General features: G+C 41.4%; 1 protein-coding gene across 2 annotated transcripts in view; it reads left to right on the top strand.

The window, feature by feature from the left end:
• TPRG1 (tumor protein p63 regulated 1) overlaps positions 1 to 13,980 on the top strand; it is a 261,943-nt gene that overhangs the window by 144,267 nt on the left and 103,696 nt on the right. The window lies entirely within an intron of this gene.

Raw genomic sequence — 13,980 nt, forward strand, 5'->3', positions numbered from 1 at the left:
AGGGCCCAAGGGACACCGATGTGGAGATGAGTTTTATATTTAGTTGTTGATGAGCTATGGCTTTTGGAAGAATTAGAGTAATTCAGCTTGTATCTGTCACTTGCATTGGCATTCCCTAGAGGGAAGGGGTTCACAGGTAAAACTAGTTTGAAAGCCCTTGCTGTAAACTGTAGGACCATTTCTGGAACTGCTGGAAAATGGATCTGATTCAGTGTATAAAATGAATCAAATTGCCCACTTATCTCTTAGAATAATTACTTATTGTGTAGTGCGATAATGTTCATAAATCATGCTGGGCTACTTGGGGGAAGGTATATAAACACAAGGCTTTAGCAGTGATGATGGAAACAGACTTGGGGGATTAAAATCAGATGTGCACCTTGATGCTGTGGCATTTTACTCCCAGCTAAGAGACCTGGGAAGTTCATGTGAGTTCTTGAGGAGGGTTTCACGTTAAGAAATCGAGGCAGCAAGGTGTTGGGAGGTGGACGGAATGGGTGTAGGCATGGAGAGGCAGGGTGGGGGCTGGGGAGGTCTCTCTTTTTAGCTATTTACTCTGCTATTGAAGGGCACTAGCCTTCATCAATCCAAGTCAAATGAATGTGAGTACTTAGAAATGCACCATGGAGATTCTGCTGGGCTGGGAATAAGAAAATCTGAATTTTTATCCCTATTGTGTCTTCAGTGTTCGGTGTGTCCTTGAAAGAGAGTTGTTTCCCCTCTCAGAGCCTTGCTCTACCCCCATGTAACATGAAAGGGATGAAATTAGACAACCTTTAAGGTCTCTGCCATCTTGTGGACCAATGATTTTATAACCTTCTTTCCACCATTGCTCTTGTGAAATGAGAACAGTAAGAACTCCTTGTCAGCAGTCAAGGAATATTGTGACCAATGACGGTTTTTGTTTTGGGAAAGTGTTTAACATTGGTGGCAGAACTTGAACTTTTGTGCATTCATTTTGCAGACCCCAGGGAAAGATGGAACCAGTGGAGAGAATATAGGCCAGAGTTGGTGTTTGATACATTTTTTTTTTTCCAGCTTCAACTGACACATTCTTCTTCTTTCTCCTCTTTTTTACCCCCCTGCTCTTCTCTTAGTCCAAACTCCCTGGACCCAGCCATATAGTTCATATTTTGGAGTTAATAAATATCTACCATATAGAGTTGTGAAGATTAAATGAGAACACTTGAGGAGTGCCAAGCTGATGACTGTTATAGGTGCTCCAGACACATTACTTTCTTTTTGCTTTCCAATATGCTCTGCTTTTTTTTTTTTTTTTTTCAATTAGGAAGGTGGCACTCTACAAGTATCCTTTAAAGTATTACAAAATGCTAATAGAGAGACACTACCTGAAAAGTTACTGAGTCACTGATGGGACAGTTAGGACTACAGGTCTATGCTGTAAGTTTCACAGGAAAGAAATGTTAATTATTCACTCAACTCAAGGCCTGTTACTCTGCAGCAAAATAATGGAGAACTGGAGCCTGTTTTCTGATGGAAGTAGGAACTTGATGAGTTGGTTTGAGAAAGCCTAAGCCCTGTTAATGGGAGATGGGGTCTTTCTGGGAGCAGGGAAAGTTCATGTTAAAATGCTCCTAGGAAAAAGATGGTAGCCCTCAGTTTAGACCAAGCAAGAGGCACGTATAAGAAGGGACGACTCTACAGGTATGCATGGAGAAGTGGCCTTAAACCCAGTACACGGCCACCTGAAACAACTAGGGTTATATTTTTTTTTACCATTTGGTGATGTGGCAGCAGGCAGAGGAAGCTGGTTCTAGCGTAAAACCTGACTTACAATTAAGAACATTAAGTAATTAATAATCTTTGATTTTTTAGTTAAAAAGTTGTTTCAGCTACTTCATATAGTTACAGTCTTTGTGTGTTGCCGTTGCATTTTTTTCTCCTTCACAGTAAATTGGATATTGCTGCACCTGGATTCTGGAAACAAGCTTTAATTGTAATAGTTTTAATGTGATGATTTGACAAATGGAAGACAGTGCCTAGTAGTCTCTGTAGGGAAAGAAAGATGAATTATATATTGGTCTTGCCCTCAGTCTGAGCTGTAATTGGGAACAGGGAGAGTAAATATATAGAAAACTAATTTTCACAGAACAAAACATAACATGACAAACCCTAAGTGAAAGACAGAAGCAATGTATTATGGGAACAATGATGAAGCAATTATTTCTTTTCTTTTCTTTTTTTTTTTTTTGCGGTACGCGGGCCTCTCACTGTTGTGGCCTCTCCCATTGCGGAGCACAAGTTCCGGATGGGCAGGCTCAGCGGCCATGGCTCACGGGCCTAGCCGCTCCGCGGCATGTGGGATCTTCCCGGACCGGGGCACGAACCCGTGTCCCCTGCATCGGCAGGGGGACTCTCAACCACTGCACCACCAGGGAAGCCCCAATTATTTCTTTTTAAGGTTGGGAATTTTTGCTAAAGAGACAGACTGATGAATTTTGGTAGAGAGCAGTAAGGTGCCTCATAGACTAGGGGAAGAGTATTATCAAAAGATGTGATGATACAAAAGTATAAAACATTGCTTCAGAAACCATGAGTAGCCTCCTGGGTGGCTGGAGTGTAGGGAGAGTGGTGGGAGAGAGGAGGGGGAGAGGAAAGCCTGTTCATGGAGAATGGCAAATGGCAGAATAAGGAGGTTGTATATAGTTTGATTGGCTAGTGGGAGTCATAAAGGTTTCATTGCAGAGAGGTTTTCTGCCTCTCTCGTGTCCCTACGGCCTATAGTACATTAGCATGTGGCAGGCACATTACTGTGTACTCAGTGACTGGTGAGTACCTGACCACACCAGATAGTGGTGTGTGGGATGGATTGGAGCACTGAGAAAAATATGATCGGATCTCTGAGTCAGTCCTGGTGAGAAGTGTTGGATGCTTGACCTAAGTGTGGAAAGGAGAAGTCATAAATGAGAATCTGAGTATCATTCTCTTGAAGGCAACACTGATTAATGGCCTCAGACTCCAATGGAGCAAAGTCATTGAGATTTGCTTGGACGACGATGAAATCTGGAAACAGAATTTCCTTAGGGTTTATGGACCTACCATCTTCAGCAAGTATCAAGTTACATCACGTACCACGATGAACTGGGCAACAGGCAAGGATTTTGTCACACATGCTCTTGACTTTGCCTTTGGAAATCTGTGCCAAGAATGCCCTGGATTTGATCTTGGGTGCGGTGCTGTCCACTCACTCATAATGCCCTGGGGGGCGTGTTGACAAGGATGGTGGGGTTTTGCTGAGCTATTTCTTGGCAAATCTCTGAGAGGAGGCGTTCCCCAAATGCCACAATACTGTTATTTTTGAGTAATGGACTGAACCCAGGTGCCTGATTGGACAGGGCTATTCCTCTAGATAAATATTTGGTTGCCAGGAGGTTATATTTAAATGAGAAATACCTCCTTAGGAAGTTATTGCCTAGGAATTCCTGCAGAGGGCAGGATCCCACCCCTGCTAGGAAATGTTTGAGAACCACCCTAAAATGTTTTCTGTACTCACAATACACTTAGTGTGAGGGCATCCACTTTGAGGTTCTCTGAACTCTGTTGCTCTGAATTACAAGAAAACCCAGCAGTGTTAGAGACACTACATTTCTGTGGGGGAAATGCTTCTGGTCTTCAGTGTCATAATGGCAGGACTCTGAAGAACAAATGGAATCCAAGTTAGGGATTTGGCTTTAAAGAGAGAAGTCAGTTCTCTGAAAAAGAGCCTGGTTCTTTCTGGAATCCAATCACAGAGTCTGGGAAGCTAGGGAATTTGGATCTTTCAGACGTAAGTCACTCTTGCCTTTGCTATTGCTCTTTGTAATCCATGTTTGAATGTTGGTTTTTCAGGCCCCACCAGTTTAGCTTTTTCTGGTCTCTCTATGGAGAGAATCCTTTTAGTTTATGTATTTTCTTTCCATTGTCACTGAATGAGACTATTAGGACTCAGCAATTAAATCTTATAACGTTTTCGGGAATCATCTGTCCTTAGAAATTCCCCAGGTAACATCCTCATGTTTTTTCTTTTAAGAACTCAAAACAAAACACAAATGAAAACACACAGCAAAAAACCAGGCATAAGCAAAAACACAAGTAAAGAGATGATCACGCCAATGTTCTGGATCAAAGTTCATTTTTTGGATCCTCCTCTCAAGATCCATCTTAAACACATATTCTCCATGACAACATGTGGCATCAGGGTCACAAGCTGGGACCCTCCCCATGATTTTCTGAATCATAACTTAATCACTAGTGATATATTATTTATTAGTATTATTTTATTTTTTAAATATATGATTTTTGTTTTTAACACTTTGGATGCCTTTCATTAGGGGATCCACTGACATAGATCATGTCAGAAAGAAGAAACCTTACCCATGTGTACCAGCTAAACTACAAGTGAGAAGAGGCTAGTTTAACAGATGGGGCTGAGCCCCTGGGCTATGTAGGGTCTGTTTTGGTGAGAATCCATCTGGAGGAATGACATGGGGACTGGGGGACACTTGGCAGAATCAAAGTTAAAGATTTGTTCCTTCTGATTTATTGCAGAAAAAACTGCTATTTATGATGTGTTTAAATTCTTTCAGTGTGCTATTATTATAATTCAATAAATGAGAATGAGTGATAAGAAATATAGGTTTTTGGAGCTGGAAAGAAATTTAGAGTGTCTGGGTCGATCTTCCTCATTTTATAGATGTAAACTGTGGTCTTAGGGGACTGTGGTCCAGACCCCCAATGGCAAAGCTGAGAGTAGAGCTTAAAGATGGAGAAACAACCAAGGAGGTTGTTCATTGACTTAAGTCTGTAAATTCCAGCATTTTAGGTTTTCTTCTCCTTATGTCATCAGAAAACAAGGAATCTGCTTTTTAGAAACATCTAGAGAATGACTCATTGGCCAGGTAGATAGAAGATGTAGAATAAGAGTTTCGACTTTCCATGAATGAGCTCCCTGACATTACACTTGAATATCTTCTCTCTTCTCTGGACTGTTTTTTAGACATCTGTAGAATGATGAGAGCAGTCTGTGATCTTCCAGGTGTCTTTCAAAACCAAAATTCTATAATATGAAACTGTTATTGCTCTTAAAAATAATAATAAGAGTGATACACTAAGGTGAAAAAAAGGTCCAGGTGGTTTTATAGAAATTATACTATATGGAAGTAGTTTTAAATTTGACCTGATCTCAGCATTTAATCCCTTGTGCCTTTGTCAATTGTCATTGCTGGGAAGAGTCTTTCAAAAAAAGGTTTCCCCTCATTGCTTCTTAGAATTTTCAAATAACCATCTCTTTAAATCCTAATTTTCTTAAAATCTATGCAGTTTCCCTGGGCAGTTGCTGGGTGGCAGCAGCAAGTGCTGAAGTGGTGGCCTGTGTAAAAAGCAGAATGGCAAAATCATTCCGAGGTTCATTGAGCACCAAGTGTATGCCCTAGTCCGCATAGCAAGTGAGTGATACAGCTGGAAGGGCTAGTAGGGCTGGGATTGGCAGGTAAAGGAAGAAGCTTTCCTTTCCCATTGTTTGTCACTGGTCCTTTGAAAAGGGTGGTAAATAATTATGGTAGCCACTACAATTTACTGAACAGCTGCCATGGACCAGGCACTGCCTCAGGCTCTTCAGATATGTCATTGTGAATTCATATATCACCATTGGCAAGGTGTTATTATCCCCATATTACAGATGAGAAAACTGAAGAAAAGAAAAATTATCTGAACCATGCTGAAGGTCACAAAGCCATCCAGCACTTTACCTGGGATGAAACACAGATCCCTATGACACCAAAACCTAGACTTTTCCCACCATATGACACCAAAACCTAGACTTTTCCTACCATGGGAGTGCTGAAAAAATAAAGCCAACAACAGACATCTCACCTCTGTTTCTGAGGTGGGTGAATCAATGGGTCAGGCAAAATTTTGGCTAGAGAGAGAATAGTAATGTCTGTTCCCAGTATGTTAGTGTCCTGGAATCTGCAAGACACCTTGCACACTCATTATTTGATTTGATTCTCCTCTCTCTCTCTCTGTCACACACACACATGCATGTGCGATCTCATAATAAATGCAGGAAGGTTGGTTAATTTTGAATTTTATAAGTGAATAAACAGAGACTCACTTGAAGGTGAAGTCATCTTGGCAAAGTCCTCATTAAATAGTGCAGTGCTGGGTCTCCTGATCCCCAGGCTGGGGCTTTTTCACTAAACCACAGTGCCTTGAAGAGATGGGTTGTTTTCTCTACACAGGCTGTCCTCCAAGATCAATTGGACCAAAGGTAGAGGGACCGTTCGTTCACCTTTGCCTTAATGCATAGAACTGAGATGGTCTCCATCCATTTGGTGGCCCTCATCTTTCAACACAAGCTGACTCCAGCCTGCATTTATGATGATGCCTGTGTAAGCTGCAGCTGGTTACAGAGCTCTGCACAGAGTATATGTCTCACTTAAGTTTGCCCATCATGCACATAAAGAAACTGAATGTGTTGCTTCTTTACTGAAGGCCCTCAGTTTGTGCCAACATTCAGACAAACTTAGCTAAATGAGTCCTAGCAGAAAATAACAAAGAAAGCAATCTAGATATCTTCGCTATTGTTCATGCTTATGTTTTACATTATTTAGTTTTGGATAGAATATATATATAAGAACTTCTTTCAAATCTTGAATATTGGAGGTTGCATCAGAGAACTTCTGGAACTAGAATGGCCCTTAGAGATGATCTAGGTCCAAAAGAGGGAAAGTTATTTGTTTAAATCAAACTCATTTACAGAGTCATGGGTGACTGGGGTGTCCTGATCCCTTGGGACAGGAGCTTGGGCTTGAGAACCAAATAAATACGGATTTGAATCCTGACTCTCTTATTTACTGGCAGTGTGACAAGAGGTTAAACAGTTGATGTCTCTGAGCCCCAGTCTCATCTTTAAAAATAGAGATACTTATAACTACGGGTAGTTGGTTAGTCTAAATAAGCTGGTATATTCAAAAGCCTAGTGCTTATATACTTTGTCTTTCTTATCTAGCCTGATGCCCCAATGTCTCTTATTTGGTTTGGATTCTAATGAGATCATGTGTTTTAGAGTTTACAGCACAGATGAACTACATGATACAGGAGTACAGCTCAGTCCTTGATAGGAAAAATACAGTGCAATCAATCCGTTTGTAATTTATTTACGTCATAGATTAACCATGTTATAGCATGCTTTTCCCATATGTAGTTTTAGCATCTCTTATCACATTGGGATCTGCTTTGACTTGTATTTCTGAACCTGTATAATTAAGTGTTATATTATAGTGGGCTTCACAGCATTGGGTAATGAAAAGAATTCTGGCCTTACAATCAGCGGAATTTTGTGCCAACTCGACCAGGCACTAGCTATGTGATTATAAATGTCTCCTCTTGAGGACTATACCTGAGCATTTTAGTTCAGGTGATCTATAGGTTTCTGATAAGTTTTCAGATTTGGTTTGTCTATATTTCTTCTACTGGTATATATTGAGACCCCTGTTTATTATGACTGTATTGTGCTCTAGTGGGATGTGAGCAAGTGTCATTCTTCTAACTCAGATCAACCTAATAGTGCAAGTTTTAGCGGCTTCCTAACCATAGACTTCTCCTGCTAAATTGGGTGGGGTTTTGGTTATTTTTGTTCTTGGTTTTTGTTTTGATATTAACTGCAGACCCCCAATACTAAATAAGATCAGCAAGTTTCACTAGTCAGCTCAGGCAAGGATAGACCTTTACAAAGTACCCCAGGTTACAGGAAGATGGCACTAGAGACTCTTGTCTCAGAAAAATGAGAAGGCCTAGGATCTGGAATGGAATGGAATCACAGAATCACTAAATTGGAGACCACCCAAAGCAGATATCTTCTCTCCAGTAAACCTGACAGGTGGTTATCCAGCCTCTGTTTTCAGGCTTCTGGTAAAGGAGGATTCACTATTTCTCGCCTTGTCTGTCCCACTCTGGGAGGCTCTGGTTAGAATGGTCTTTCTTCTAGTGAGTTGAAATAAGCTCCTCTTGAAGCTATCACCTGTTGGTCCTAGTATTGTCCTCTGTAGCTACACAGAATCAAACGTCAGTTCATTAACTCAACAGCTACTTAGTTCCTATTATATGTCAAACACTGTGCTGAGCTCTGGAAAGGCAAAATATGACATCTTTTTTTCAGGGGCTTATAGTATAGCTGAAGAGCTAGACAAGTACAATGTCAATTGCAGTATGATGTAACAATTGCTGCTCTAAAACATGGAGACACAGAGGAGTGAATCTTACTCAGAGAAGGAGGGCAGGAAAGATACCCCAAAGAGATTGAAAACCAAACGTTTTTATGTCCTCCTTCATCTCTATCCTCTGCATGTTAACTGTGCTTCTAGGATGTGACAGGCAGTGTAATTTTGGAAGTTACAGAAAGGCTCAGGAGACTTGAGTTCTAATCCCAGTTTTGCTACCATTGTCCCTGTGAGACATGGAACACATCAGCCCATGTCCTGTAGGAGAGGACGCAGATAGCACCATTTCATGTTACTAGTCCTGGATGTTTTAAAATAAACAGTCGACGCACTCATCTGATGAATCTCCCAGTACTTCCCTCCTCTTTATTTCCGTTCCTCACTGGTCGGCCTAGAGTAGAAAATTAGCACTTAATTCTCCCTGTATCTTGACCTTATCAAGTCTCACTGAGCCCCCCTCTTCCATACTATGTGCCTACATGGGGGTGACCCTTAGCTTGTGCCTGAACAGTTCCCAGCACTAAATTAAAAAGCATTAAATTTAAAAGCACACTTAGAGAAACCCACAGAAATTTTAAACGTGTCCAGGCAAATTGGAAGTTGCCCCTGGGATCTTTCCCTTGACCAGCACAAAAAAAGATGACTAAGGCAATGTCTGCCCACTCCTGTGTGGAAATAATGTTGCGTTTGTCTGAAGGACAATGAAAAAATTTATGTTGGAGATGGCCTGATGACAAGTTATTTTGTGCCCCAAATGCCTTGATATCTCAAATCCTTTATTTTTAAAATTCTTTCATTCCAATTTTTTTCACTGATCCTTGGAGGGATTTTCAGAGAAAGAGCTCATGGACCAGACTCAGGGGTCTGAGAAGTCTTTTAGAGCTGAGATAGGCATTACTCCCACATGCTTCAACCAAGCTCTGATAAGCTCTGGGAACTAAAATAAAATGAAAATATTGGGTGAATGGAACATCTCACAATCACTGGAGGGAAATCTCTTCATGATGGGTTATGGAATCCAGTCTCCAAGTCCCATTACATAAAATATTATTTTCTTTGGAATAGGAAAAAATATAATTGCTGTTTTTTTTGGCCAGTCTGGGTAAATTTCAAGGTCAATGCCAATCTTTCTTGGGAGGTTTTTTATATTATGCAGGACTTAAATCAGAACATGGACTCAAAGAGACAGTGGAGTCACTGAATTTTGGATTTTGAATGACTCTCACATATGTGGTAGGGAGAGTAGTAATTAAGGTGTGGGACTTAGGTAGTAGCACTGAGAATTCTCTAAGACCATGTTGTCAGGGTATAGATTTTCTAATGAAATTTCAGTAAACTTCCACCACTGATTCAAATTTTTGCAAAAGAGTCCCCAGGATTTTCCACCTCCTCTTATTTGATTTTTTTTCTCAAGGAAAGAAGGCTTGTCCCTCAACTTGGCAATAGGTATTTCTCATTGATTTAAAAACATTTGGAGAGAGTTGACTAATTTTGATCATATTTGAGAACATATGAAGAGCTGTCCATTCCTACCTTACATTTAATTTTCATCTGTGCTTCTTCTAAAACAAATACAAGACGCTAAGTCTTCCCAAGAGCATATCTTGGGAATTCAGTGAATTTTGATATATGTATAAAAGTGAAGTTTATTATTTACTGTAATAAGCCACTGTAAGCCACAAAACCATTCATTTATCAAAAAAGTACTAAGGTAAAGGCACTGCACATATTTATGCCTTTTGATTGCTCTAGGAAGAAGAGAATAGAAAATGCATCACCTATAGGGAGGCCTCAGGCCTTTTCCTTTTCGACTGATCTCCCCCAGATCAAGCTTCTACTCGATAACTTGGCTCAGACACCAAGTAGCATGTTTAAAAGTAATATTTCAAACCAGGTTCAAACAATCTGTTCAACTAGAATAAGCACGCATTGGGTATGAATATGTGTATATCACTATATCAGGTGTTGTAGTGATATAGAGCTAAGTAACATAGTCTCTGCTATGAAGGGTGCATTTTGCAATAGCTAATTTGAGTATACGGACAGCTATGCTTTAAGGTGCAGTAAGCTTCGCCATTGGAACGAAGTTGGCACCAAAGAGAGGATTCATACAGCTGAGGCTGTATCTGGGGAGCATAAAAGAAATACTTTATGACATGACTTTGAAGGAGGGAGCTAGAATATTGGTGGTGAGCTGGGTTGTAAAGAGAGGGTTAGGGGAAGAGTGTGGTACAGGTGGAAGGTACAGCAAGAATAAAGCCATATGGTCAGGAAAGAGCAGGGAAATTCAGAGAAGAGTGAGTGGATGCAGTTTTGCTGGAGTATAATGCAGGCATAGGGAATGATGAGCCTAGAGATGGGGCTAGATAAAGGAGGGAGGATTTGAATGCCAGTGTAAAGTGTTTGTATTTTCTTGGTGGAAATGGAGCTACTACTGAATTTTAAATGAGGAAGTGCATCCATTTAACAAAAATTTTTTGAAGTGCTCTGTATAGGTCAGGCAGTATGTAAACTATTGACAATTCAAAGAAAGAAAATAGACGATCTCAAACCTCAAGGTCTGCAGGGAGGAGAGGCAAATACAATTATTTTGATAGAGGTATGAGTACCAAGAGGGATATCTTGTTCACATAACTAGGGGATTATGGGAAGTTTCTTAAAGGCAGTAAACCTTAAGGATTGGATGGGAGTCATCTAGGTGGAGGAAATGAGAAATTCTGCTCCAGTAAGACCCTTGGAACAATTTATATGATTGTTAACACAAGGAACACCGGGAAGAGAGATTTGAGTGGGAGGGATGGGGAAAGAAGGATGGGGAAGAGAGGGAGGCCAGTTAGGAGGCTGCTGCAACGGAATAGGCAAGAGAGGATGAGCCTGGACCATTGAGATGGCTGTGAGGATGAGGAGATGGTGACTCCTATGAAAGGAGCAGCAGCAGTAGATCACGATTTGATGCTGGGAGTGGGAATGGGGATAGGAATGGCAGAAGTGGAGGAGAATGAGAAAAGGAGTTAAAAACAATGATTGGCAGTCTGAGAGGTGAGGGAGATGATGCTATTATTGTTAGGGAAAGTAGCAGTCATGAGAAGCTGGTTTCAGGGGAAATGTGTGGAATTCAGTGTTGAGTGACTACCGAAAAGCAGAAAAAGCAAATTCCCTAAAACTGGGCCATGAGCAAAATTCTTGGGTTATGATGTCATAGTTTCTCTTTCTTCCTTCCTGGAAAATTTCAGGACATAGGACAAGTGGCCAAATGTTGCCTCAAGTACATTTTAAAGTGCTGTTGTCTAGGGCAAAAAGATTGTGTGTATTAACTGTAAAGTGTAAAAACCAGATATTATTAACAATTCCTTAGCTTGGCTTATGGATGTTCTAAATAATACCTTGGGATTATTTATGATGACAGGTTTGGCGTTCTTCTTGGAACATACACCTGCCCCCTTAAGCAAACTTCTTCCTGGGGAAGAAACCAAGAGAGGCAGGGTTTTCTCCAAACACCTAATTTTCATTTCTTTTTCCCCTTTTCTTTTAACGTGGTGGGGAAAATTATTGATTACTGGACCGCATATATATATTTAATGACCCCACATGCTTTAGGGGTGAATCATGGTGGCCTCCTCTCCTTGCCTCCTTATTACTTCGTTTGCAACTCCATCTGTGTCTCCACTGTAATTGCAGGGCTGGGGGAGATGCTGCTGGAGGAGGAATTAGCTACACTGTGGTGGTTTGGCAACAGAAAGGTAGAGAGGAAATAACATGGGACAGGAGGTCTGTGTGAAACATGTAGCCTTGTGGCTTTCTGCCCCCAAGGCAGCTTCCCCTACAGTTCCCAGCCCTCCGAGGGCTTTCAAGACATTGAGTGTAAGATGGGAGTGTAAGATGCTGCTTTTGTCCCCAGTATCGTTATCTTGCTCTGAAGGGGCAGCTTAAACACAGATATATGCAAACACAACACCTCCTACTCTGCAATCTTAGGGGAATTTCAAAACCCCTATACATGTTGCAGAAAAAGGGTTAATTCAAAGTAAGGAGAGGAATTGATTTGGGTTGTCTGATAGTCTGGTGGAAGAAGGAATGCAGATAGTAGGATGAAGTTAAGAATAAGAATGCAACACAGTTCTATTCTATTAGAAACAAGCTTTTTAAAATTTTATATTGGAGTACAGCCAATTAACAATGTTGTGATAGTTTCAGGTACACAGAAAAGGGACTCAGCCATACATTACATGTATCCACTCTCCCCCAGACTCCCCTCCCATCCAGGCTGCCACGTAACATTGAACAGAGTTTCCTGTGCTATGCGGTAGGTCCTCGTTGGTTATGCATTTTAAATATTGCAGTGTGTACATGTTGATCCCAAACTCCCTAACTATCCCTTCCGCCTATCCTTCCCCCCTGTTAACCATAATTTCGTTCTCGAAGTCTGTGAGTCTGTTTCTATTTTGTAAATAAGTTAATTTGGGTCATTTCTTTTTAGATTCCGCATATAAGGGATATCATACGATATTTCTCTTTCTTTGTCTGACTTACTTTGCTCAGTATGACATTCTCTAGGTCCATCCATGTTGCTGCAAATGGCATTATTTCATTCTTTTTAATGGCTGAGTAATATTCCATTGTATATATGTTCCACATCTTCTTTTTTTAACTTGTAACTCAAGCCTCCCCAAATCAAAATGTGCCACTTACTAGGGCTCTGCACACGTCTGTGCTCTGCCCTCGGCACATGTTTGCCCAGTGGGCAGAATATAGAAGACTACATGAAAGTTCATGGATTGAAGTGCTGGAAGCCAATTAACCATTCAGGGAGACCAGTTGTTGGAAAACGATGTATAGGCAACCTCAAAACAAATGCACTGAGGAGCATGGGTAGCATCAATCCATGAATTAGAGTGTAGTTTCCAGCTTTCCTAGTCCAATGTCACAGTCTACGTGGGAATCGCCATTAGCTAGCAAAGGGAAATAGGTGTCTGCTCTGACGTGCTCAGAAATTGGGAACTCACAACCTCTTGAGGCAGCGTGTTCCATTTTTTAATGAGCTATCATTCAGAGAAACTTCTCCTGTTTTGCCAAATCTGCCCCATCAGTGCTTCTTTTGCCTCTGTAGCCAAATGGAAGCCTAGTTCTTCATATCCATACACGTGTTTCTGATTTGTGAACATGTGACTTCTCAGGCTTTGTGTCTCCAGGCTGATCGACCCTCTTCACAGAGGACGTTCCCTTCTGTCAAAGTCCTCCGTCACTGTGCCCTTCCTCGCACCCCTGCTGGCTGATTTAGGCCTGGTGCCTTTTCTCTGCATGGTGTTCTGTCTTTGTGGAGTTAAAATGGTGCTGTGACACGAAGGCTCAGGAACAGCGAGGGGCCTGGGAAATCTAGGGTCTGGATCATCAGAACGAGTGTTCTCAAGGCAAGCATTTGGGTCGTGGTCACCACTCCCCTGAGTGGGGAGAGCAGCAGGGGTCCAGAGGCCAGGAGGAGTCTTGGGTCTTCTCGCCCAGTATGGGGTGTCAGAAGCTGATGCTGGGAAGTGGATTGATGTACAGACTGAGCAAGTAGTTCATCCAGATCCATAATGTCCCATCTCAGTAACGTGGTAAATGATGCTGTGAGAAATGCCCGTTTCCCTCTATCTCAGTCATAGTCCATGTGCTCATTCCATCAAGTTGGGTATGGCATCATGGAAGGAGAAAAGTGCCAAGCACTGCTCAGTGTTCTTGGGAAGCATGTACGTAGCATAAAATAATAGAATTCCACAGGTCA

This window comes from Lagenorhynchus albirostris, chromosome 5, assembly GCF_949774975.1.
Source record: "Lagenorhynchus albirostris chromosome 5, mLagAlb1.1, whole genome shotgun sequence".
In the NCBI taxonomy this organism is placed as follows: domain Eukaryota; kingdom Metazoa; phylum Chordata; class Mammalia; order Artiodactyla; family Delphinidae; genus Lagenorhynchus; species Lagenorhynchus albirostris.